A 10,468-nucleotide genomic window follows, 5' to 3' on the forward strand; every position below is an offset into this window, starting at 1 on the left:
TCTAAACTCAACTCCGGTTTTGGCAATCGGGAAAAGTCGAGGGAGGAAGAGAAAGAGATCTTCGAAGGGTACCAAGGCTCGGACCCTTGATGGCTCTTCTTCAAGTGGAACCAAGAAAGGTTTCATTACTCCTTCTTCTGACCCAAAAGAGGCTGAATGCTTCTATTGCCATGAAAAAGCTCATTGGAAGCGGAACTGCCCAAAGTACCAGCAGGATGTGAAGGATGGGAAAGTCAAACCCAACCATGCAGGTATTTACACTATCATTTCTAATAACTCACCCCATTCTAAATCTTGGGTCGTTGATACCGGTTGTGGTATTCATATTTGTTGTGACTTACAGGGACTAAGAAGAAGTGAGGATGTGGAGCAAGGAAGAATAAACTTGATCATGGGGAATAGGAAAGCTTTACCTGTCACCAAGATTGGAGTTTATACTTTATCGCTAAGTAGTGGGTTTAGTTTAGATTTGAATAAATGTTGTTACTCGCCAGGAATGGCAAGAAATATTATTTCCTTTCATGCTTTGTACAAACAAGGGTTTACCTTTTCGTTTAATAATGAAGTTGGTTCTATTGATGCTTTCTTTAATAATGTTCTTTATTTTAAAGCATTACCTTGTGATGGTGTGTATGAAGCTGTGTCTGTTGTAGATAACTTAGGAAATAATGTTTTGTGTATTGATTCTACTACTAATAATAACTTGGATAAAGCATCATTATGGCATTGTCGTCTTGGACATATAAGCAAGAAACGCATAGGCCAACTCCAAAAGGATGGAGTCTTGGAGTCGTTTGACCTTAAGTCAGATGATAGTTGCGAATCATGCTTACTTGGAAAAATGACAAAGTCACCCTTCACAGGCTCGTGTGAAAGGGGTGAAGGTTTGTTGGACCTTATACACACGGATGTGTGTGGACCATTCAAACATGCCACAAGGGATGCTAATCATTATTATTTGACTTTTACTGATGATTACAGTAGATATGGATATGTCTACTTGATCAAGCATAAGTCAGAGACTTTCGAGAGGTTTAAGGAATTTAAACAGGAAGTCGAAAATCAATTGGGCAGGAACATTAAGATGCTTCGATCCGATCGTGGTGGTGAGTATCTTAGTTCAGAGTTCCTCGACTATCTTAGGGAATGTGGGATTGTCTCACAATTGACACCTCCCAGGACACCACAGTTGAATGGTGTGGCTGAGAGGCGTAATCGAACCTTGTTAGATATGGTTCGTTCCATGATGAGTCGAGCTACGCTACCAATCTCATTCTGGGGGTATGCCTTAGAGACTGCCGCCCATATTCTTAATCTAGTCCCTACAAAGAAAGTTGCCAAAACTCCTCACGAGATGTGGACTGGTAAATTACCTAAACTAGACCACATCAAGATTTGGGGTTGCGAGGCTTTCGTGAGACGCGAGACTCATGATAAGCTCGAACCTCGAAGCGAGAGGTGTATTTTCATCAGTTACCCACAACAATCCTTTGGTTACCTCTTCTACAGACCTAGTGACAATGTGGTCTTTGTAGCAAGAAGAGGAGTCTTTCGAGAAAGAGAGTTTATAAGCCAAGGAGACAGTGGGAGGCAAATTGATCTTGAAGAAATTCAAGATTCAAGTGGTGAAGGAACTTCAAACTCTAGCCCTCAACTTGAGGAGGAAACTCCTGTTGAGCCAATTGACAAACTTGTACCTCTGAGGCGTTCCACGAGAGTTAGGAGTGCACCTGAGCATTACTATGGATTCTATATTACTGCAGAAGGTGAGACACTTATTAGTGATGGGACACTAGTAAGTCAAGATTACCCTAACAGCTACGAGGAAGCCATGGCAGGCCCCGAGTCTGCTAAATGGAAAGAGGCTATGGGTAGCGAGATACAATCCATGTATGACAATCAAGTTTGGAACTTGGTTGAAAATGTACCAGGTCGTAAGACAGTAGGGTGCAAATGGGTCTTCAAGAAGAAGACCGACATGGATGGTAAAGTACACACTTATAAGGCCAGACTGGTTGCAAAGGGCTTCTCTCAAATTCCTGGAGTGGATTATGATGAGACCTTTTCTCCGGTAGCCAAGATTAAGTCTATTCGGGTTCTGTTAGCCATAGCTGCATTTCATGACTATGAAATATTGCAGATGGATGTCAAAACCGCTTTCCTTAATGGAAAGTTGGCTGAAGATGTTTACATGAGTCAGCCAGAAGGTTTTGTCAGCAACGAGTACCCGAATAGAGTGTGTCGAGAAATCCATTTATGGATTAAAGCAAGAACCTCGCAGATGGAATCTTTGCTTTGATGAGAAGGTCAAGGAATTTGGCTTTACTAGGAGTGAAGATGAATCTTGTGTGTATGTCAAGGCTAGTGGGAGTATAGTTAGCTTTTTGGTATTGTATGTGGATGACATACTACTCATAGGAAACGACATTCCAACCCTGCAGGAAGTAAAGTCCTGGCTTGGGAAGTGTTTCGCTATGAAGGACCTTGGTGAAGCTGCCTATATTTTAGGGATAAGGATCTTGAGAGATCGGAGTAAAAGACTAATTGGACTTAGTCAGAGTACCTACTTGGATAAGGTGCTGAAGAGATTCTGCATGCAGGATTCCAAGAAAGGAGAGTTACCCATCCAGAGTAACACCAGATTGAGTAAGACACAAAGCCCTAGCACTGAGGATGAGATAGCAGAAATGAGTCGAACACCTTATGCTTCGGCTGTAGGATCGATCATGTATGCTATGACGTGTACTCGACCCGATGTAGCCTTTGCCCTGAGTATGGTTAGCAGGTATCAGGCGAACCCTGGCAAGGCACACTGGACTGCGGTAAAGAATATCCTCAAGTACCTACGAAGGACTAAGGACTGGCTCCTTACCCTCGGTGGGAGTGATGACTTGAGAGTAGTAGGGTATAGTGATGCTAGCTTCCAGACTGATAGGGATAATTTCCGCTCTCAGTCGGGCTGGGTCTTTACCCTAAACGGAGGAGCAATTTCTTGGAAGAGTTCCAAGCAAGAGACAATGGCAGATTCTACTTGTGAATCAGAGTATATTGCAGCTAGCGAGGCAGCAAAGGAGGCAATGTGGCTGAAGAACTTCATTGGAGACCTTGGAGTTGTACCAGCTATTAAAGAGCCAATGGAAATTTTCTGTGATAGTGAAAGTGCTGTTGCCTTAGCCAAGGAACCAAGGGATCACGGGAGATCTAGACACATCGACAGAAAATACCATTTCATCAGACATCGGATCGAAGAAGGACTCCTCGTGGCAAAGAGGGTATCATCAGATGAGAATCCGGCAGATCCCCTCACAAAGGGACTGACTCGGGTTAAGCATCTTCAGCATGCTCGGAGCATAGGGCTGAAGGATGATATTAGTTTTAGTAGTTAGATAACCTCGAAATTTGTAAAGTGTAATTGACATTTGATGATGAATAAAAATTGTTTTATTTATGAGTAAGGTGTTGCTATCTCTTGTCAATCGTTTACTATATTTCTTTTGCATGTTTTGACTTCCAGAATAATTTTGTTTGGTATAACATATTATTCAAACCTCCACAGTCAGTCATATGTTGGAAGTAGGTATGAATCAAGACTGTCATGTTTGGTTGTAGAGGTCTTGGACAAGGCTACAACAATCATGAGTGCTCATAAGTTCTGAGCATTGGACACAACCCACGCTCACTGGAATCACGTCATGGAATTCTATCTCGAGTGATCGTGAGACGATAATATCGTATAAGTCTTCAAACCTAGAGATATGATTTGTTACTTACAAGTTGGTTATGCATTGATTGTACGAAAAAAACGCATTGGTAACTCGATGTTATAAATCGTGCTCTTGTGTGTAATTCAATGAGTGGTAGAACAAACATATGAGTCGAAGTTTATCTGTTCCTTCTTGGATTAGAAGCTGATATCTGGGCCCCTCGATGATTTTGTTTTAACCTATGTACCGGGCCCGGTCAGAACTAAGTTGATGTGTTCAATTAAGTTCTATGTCAAACAAATCGGAAATCGGGAAACAAATGCTGGACAATAAGCAAGACAGTGTTCCATGTATTTGTCCGGATGATATCTAGAACAGAGGATTATATGATCACTTATCTTAAATGGCGTACCATCATCTTCTCAGTTTCGAGAAACCTTGAAAAGAGCTACGATTGCCGATCGGTTCCTGAAGTCATACTTGCAGTAATAGTTATTAGACTTATCCAAGTGGGAGACTGTTGGATAAGGTGTCTAAGTCCATAACTATTTCTGGTATGTACTTGACCCGACCCGGCATGGTCCATTTGGGTTGCATGGCACCATGCAATTGGATAGACTAAATGAGAGAAATAACACTTAGAGATTATTAATATATTATAAGTTCTAATATATTAATAATATTATTTGATTAGTTTTATCAATAATTAATTTAGAATTAATTAAGTGGTCAAAAGAGAACTAATTAAATATATGGGTTGATTATGTAAATCATCCATATCTTGTATAGTGGGCTAAGAAGCTCCATGGATTGTCAAGTTGGGTTCTACCCATAGGATGCTCCATGGATGCTCCATGGGAGTTACAAACCCATGGGTCATGGAAATGAAGAGTCATGACACATTAGGGTTTACATGGTGTAACCCTAGATGTGTCAACACTATATAAGAGTCCCATTCTCCACAAAATTGGCTACACAAGCTAACACTAAGAAACTTGAGGGCTAGGCCAATTTCAAGAAGTGTGAATTCTCTCATAAGTTTTTCCAAGAGCATTTGGTGTTGTGTGAAGCATTTGAGGCATCACACTTGGGGCGCTAGGCTCACAAGGTTTCAAGGAACACAAGCAACAACAAGGTAAGTTATTCTATCTATTATTCAAGTTAAAATTGTTCCCCATGTATGCTAGATAGGAATATAACCTTGGAAATCCAACTTTGCATGATAATTAGACAAACATAGATCCAAGGTTATTAGGGTTGCATGTACACTTAGGAAGTGTTAGAATGCTCAAAACCCATCAGAAGCAGATTATGAAGAATTGGTGAAGCAAACTGACAGTCCTACTCGCCGAGTAGGACCGATATACTTGCCGAGTTCCTCCCTAGAAAAGGAAGAAGTCGTGAATACAGCCACAAACTCGCCGAGTACCCTACCTGCACTCGGCGAGTCCAACAGTCAGAACCAAAAAATGGAGCTCAAAACTTTACCAGAACATTTGGAGTATGCTTTCCTTGAAGAAGGCAACCAAAAGCATGTAATCATAGCCGCTGACCTGTCCAATTCCGAAAAGGAAGAGCTCGTGCAAGTGTTGAAGAAGCGGAAGCGGGCCATAGCATGGAGCATCACCGACATCAAGGGAATAAGCCCATCTTATTGCTCCCACAAGATCAATCTGGAAGAAGGAGCAAAGCCGGTTGTACAGCACCAAAGAAGGTTAAACCCAAACATGCAAGAAGTAGTCAAGAAGGAAGTGGTCAAACTCTTAGATGTGGGAATTATCTATTCCATTTCCGACAGTCCATGGGTGAGTCCGGTCCAAGTGGTGCCCAAGAAAGGAGGGATGACGGTCATAACCAACGAAAAGAACGAGCTAATTCCGACATGAACGGTAACCGGTTGGAGAGTGTGCATCGATTATCGAAAGCTAAACGATGCCACTCGTAAAGACCATTTCCCTTACCTTTTATTGATCAAATGTTAGAAAGACTATCGGGCCATAGCTACTATTGCTTTCTAGATGGATTCTCGGGTTATTTTCAAATACCCATAGACCCAATGGACCAAGAAAAGACCACATTCACTTGCCCAAATGGGACTTTTGCTTATAGACGCATGCCTTTTGGGCTATGCAATGCACCTACGACTTTTCAAAGGTGTATGACAGCCATATTCCACGATATGGTGGAAAAATTCATGGAAGTTTTTATGGACGACTTTTCCGTTTTTGGATCTTCTTTCCATGATTGTCTCACAAATCTTGACTTAATGCTTGCTAGGTGTGAAAAAACCGACTTGGTCCTCAATTGAGAGATATGTCACTTTATGGTCAAGGAGGGTATAGTTTTGGGCCACAAGGTTTCCAAAATGGGAATTGAAGTGGATCGGGCAAAGATTGACACCATTGCCAAATTACCCCCACCAACTAATGTGAAGGCATTAGGAGTTTTCTAGGACACGCGGGTTTTTACCGGCGTTTCATAAAAGATTTTTCCAAAATAACTAGACCTCTAACACAGTTACTACTAGAATATGCACCATTTACTTTTACTAAAGAATGTTTTGAGGCATTTGAATGTTTAAAGGAAAAATTAACTAATGCCCCGATCATTATTGCACCAAATTGGAACTTACCCTTTGAGATTATGTGTGATGCTAGTGACTTTGCATTAGGAGCTGTCCTTGGTCAAAAGGGTTGATAAACACTTTCGACCCATATATTATGCTAGCAAGACTCTAAATCCAGCCCAAGAGAATTACACCACCACTAAAAAGGAATTATTAGCTGTGGTGTATGCCTTTGACAAATTCCGCCCTTACTTGGTTTTATCCAAAACTACTGTTTTTACTGACCACTCGGCTATCAAGTATTTGTTTACAAAACAGGATGCCAAGCCAAGACTGATACGATGGGTGGTACTTCTTCAAGAGGTCGACATAGAGATACGAGACAAGAAGGGAATGGAGAATGTAGCAGCTGACCACTTGTCAAGGCTTGAGAACCTGCAATTGCAAGAAGATAAAGTTGGAGACGACTTCCCGGACGAGTACATTATGGTGACAGTGGGAGAAGAGCCATGGTTCACAAACATAGCTAATTATTTAGCTACAAAATACATCCCGAAAGATTTTAGCAGTCAACAAAAGAAGAAATTCTTTTCTGAATTAAAATATTACTTTTGGGACGAGCCATACCTCTTCCGGAGCTGTGCGGATGGGATCATACGAAGATGCGTATTCGGGAAGGAAAGCCTGAAAATATTAGAGCACTGTCATAGCGGGCCCACGGGTGGACATCATGGAGCACACTACACGGCAAAGAAAATCTTTGACATTGGGTTCTATTGGCCCACAATTTTTAAAGATGCAGCCCAATTTGTCAAAGAATGTGATGCTTGTCAAAGAGTGGGAAACATTTCATCTCGAAATGAAATGCCACAACATAATATCCAAGTGTGCGAGGTGTTTGATGTGTGGGGAATCGACTTCATGGGACCATTTCCCATGTCTAAAGGAAACAAATACATATTAGTGGCGGTGGATTATGTATCCAAATGGGCGGAGGCACAAGCATTACCAACAAATGACGGTTGGGTGGTGGTGCGGTTTTTAAAGAAATTATTTTCACGATTTGGAGTCCCGAAAGCCCTTATAAGTGACCGAGGCACACATTTTGCCAATGACCAATTGGAAAAGGTGTTAAAGAAATATGGGGTAACCCATAAGTTTTCCACATCATACCATCCACAAACTAGTGGACAAACCGAAGTGACAAATCGAGCTTTAAAGCGAATTTTGGAGAAATCGGTGGGGAGCAATCGCAAGGAATGGTCGCATAAGCTAGATGATGCACTTTGGGCTTTTCGTACAGCTTTCAAAACACCTATTGGTACTACACCATATAGGTTAGTTTATGGGAAGCAATGCCATTTACCGGTGGAGCTAGAGCATAAGGCGTTTTGGGCTTTAAAGAGGTGTAACTTCAACATGGAGGAACTAAAGAGAAACCGGTTGATTCAAATGAATGCTCTTGAGGAGCTAAGGAATGATGCATACTCTACTTCATGGCTTTATCAACAGAAGACCAAGATGTGGCATGACAAAAGGATTAAAGATAAAGAAATTCATGAAGGCCAAAAAGTGTTGCTCTTCAATTCACGACTAAAGCTTTTCTCGGGAAAACTCAAGTCAAGATGGGATGGTCCTTTTCTAGTGAAGACGGTGTTTCCACATGGTGCTATAGAGCTATTGTCAAGAGATGGCACGCCTTTCAAGGTAAATAGTCATAGGGTCAAAACATATGAAGAAGGAATCCCCCGGAATGAAGGAATGGAAGAGTTGCTGCTGCTGGAAGGGATTGCAACCACGTAGAAGAGAAGGAGTCCAGCTAATGACTCCCTAAAAAGAAGTGCTTCTCGGGAGGCAACCCGAGTTTCAAGTTTGCATTTTCTTTCCTTTTCTTTATTTTCATTATTTTTTTTCCTTTTCTTCATCTACTTTTAAGAACATAACTGCTTGAGGACAAGCAATGCCTAGAGTGTGGGGTGGATGGCTTAAAACATGAGAAAATACATTAATTTTTCAAAATTGTCACAATTTTTTCCATCTGCAAGGTTTACTCGCCGAGTAGGCACGTATACTCGGCGAGTACCTGCCCGAGTAGCCCGATAAAACGCGTAACGGCATTTATACTCGGCGAGTAGGACCTTTCTACTCGGCGAGTAGCCACTTTACATGGATGAAATATAAATCTGTAAAAAAGAGGGTTTTCACCCATTTAACCCCCATACTCGCCGTGCACAGCGATTTCTCAAGCAACCTGCGATTTCTTGCGGTTTCTTCCGATTCTCCTCAATTTTCCACTTAGTTTTCATCATTCAAGGAAAAAGGTAACATCTTTACACTTTAAACTCATCAAAGGTTCAATCTTTATCATAGATTTGCCCCGATTTTGCTTGATTTCGGATTTGGGGGTTTCCTAAATTTCTAGGGTTTTAATTTAGCCATGAATCAAGTAATGTTAGGAGGAATTTCTTTTAGATTTATGGTTAGATAACTCATTACAACAAACCCCTGTGAAAAATTTGGATTTTTGGACAGTCTATGCAGGTCCGGCACCAAACAGTCCCGATGTTCATCCTACTCCCCGAGTAGGTCGTGTACTCGGCGAGTAGATGACTATTCAGACTTGATTTTTTTCGTTTTTAATTACTGGGTATTGTTTGTTTGTGTTTTTTTTGATGTTTTTATGTAGGTATCATGGCCAGAAGGGGGCAGTCTTCTCGTGGGGGAAGCCAAAGTGATATCCTATGGCTTTCTTTTCAACAACTCACTTCCAAGTCATCACAAACAAGGGCCAAAAACAGATTAGAGGCGCTCAAACAAAAGGAAATCCATTTACCAAATGCAGTTGACTTGGGGTGGTTGGGAAATGTGGGATTGGAGGAGGAGCTTACACCTTACTTGGTGAAGGAATGCAGTTTGGGGTATACCACCATCACATGTGATGGTTGGTTACAACTATTCAAGATACAAGTGCCTGTATACGTCGAGCTGTGTTGGGAATACTTTGCTACCATCTCATTTTGAGGTGGTAGTGAGTATTACAACCCCAACGTAATTTCTTTTTCTTTGGGTGGGGAGCTGCGACAATGCAGCATTGCTGAGTTTTCTTGGAGGCTAGGCATTTATGACCAGAGCACGATGATGTCTGAAGACTTTGAAACTTTCCTGGAAAACTGCCATAAGGAACTTCCCGAGGCAGTGGTGGCCTCTACATGGTGGAACACGATCGCTAATCGGGTGTATATCCCTTCCACCGCCCAGGAAGGCCACATTCGCTCACCAATCCACTGCCTCATTCACCGCTTTGTGGCTAGCACCATCAACATGCGGAAGGATTGGGACAAAGTCCCAACCCTTGACATCTTCTATTTATGGAGTATTATTACTCCCGGCGCTTTTTGCAACCTCCCCTATTGTATTGCCAAATTACTTGTTGAAGGGGCGGTTAAGGAAAAAGTCAACTCAAAAATCAATGGAGGCATGTTTGTAACTAGGCTAGCGAAATCGTATGGGATCCTAGATTTGCAGCAAGCTCGGGTACTCACGGTTATCCACCCTCCACCATTCAACACTGCACTATATCGGAGGGCACGGATAGTCGAGAAGTTTGGTGACTCATTCTCCATTCTGCATGAAGACGAGCCGACAATTCCCGGGGAGCCGGGAAGGCGGGTCCGACAACGTAGCGAGCGGGTGCGAGAAGACCCACCGGTTATTCCGGTGGAAGAGGACAATGATGGATGGAACCAATTGGAGTACCGACGCTACTTGGATGACATTGGACAAGGGGTGAATTATAATAATCAATCTCTTGAATACCTCTTCCAACAGATGAACATTGCCCCAAGACCCGGTACCGAATATCCATACATTATGAGTTGGGACGAGAGGATGAGGAGAAGAGATGGAGAAGGAGGAAGTGGCGCGGGAGGAGCTGACATGGAAGATTAAGGATGAAGAATTTTCTTTTATGTTTTATGTTTTGTGATGTTTTGTTATGTTTTGAACAATGGTCAAACACTTGGATGATTTTTATTTTTGTTGGGATGGTTATTACTTTCACTTTTAGTGTTTATTTTTCTGGGATAGAAGATTAGGAAGCACACTAAATTGTGAGGGTCAAGTAAGGAATGAGAGGTTTTCAATAAAAGTATGGAGTCTTGTCCTTAGGATTGCGTTCGTGAGAGTCGAGAGTAATGGA

Source organism: Lactuca sativa, chromosome 3, assembly GCF_002870075.4.
Source record: "Lactuca sativa cultivar Salinas chromosome 3, Lsat_Salinas_v11, whole genome shotgun sequence".
Classification (NCBI taxonomy): domain Eukaryota; kingdom Viridiplantae; phylum Streptophyta; class Magnoliopsida; order Asterales; family Asteraceae; genus Lactuca; species Lactuca sativa.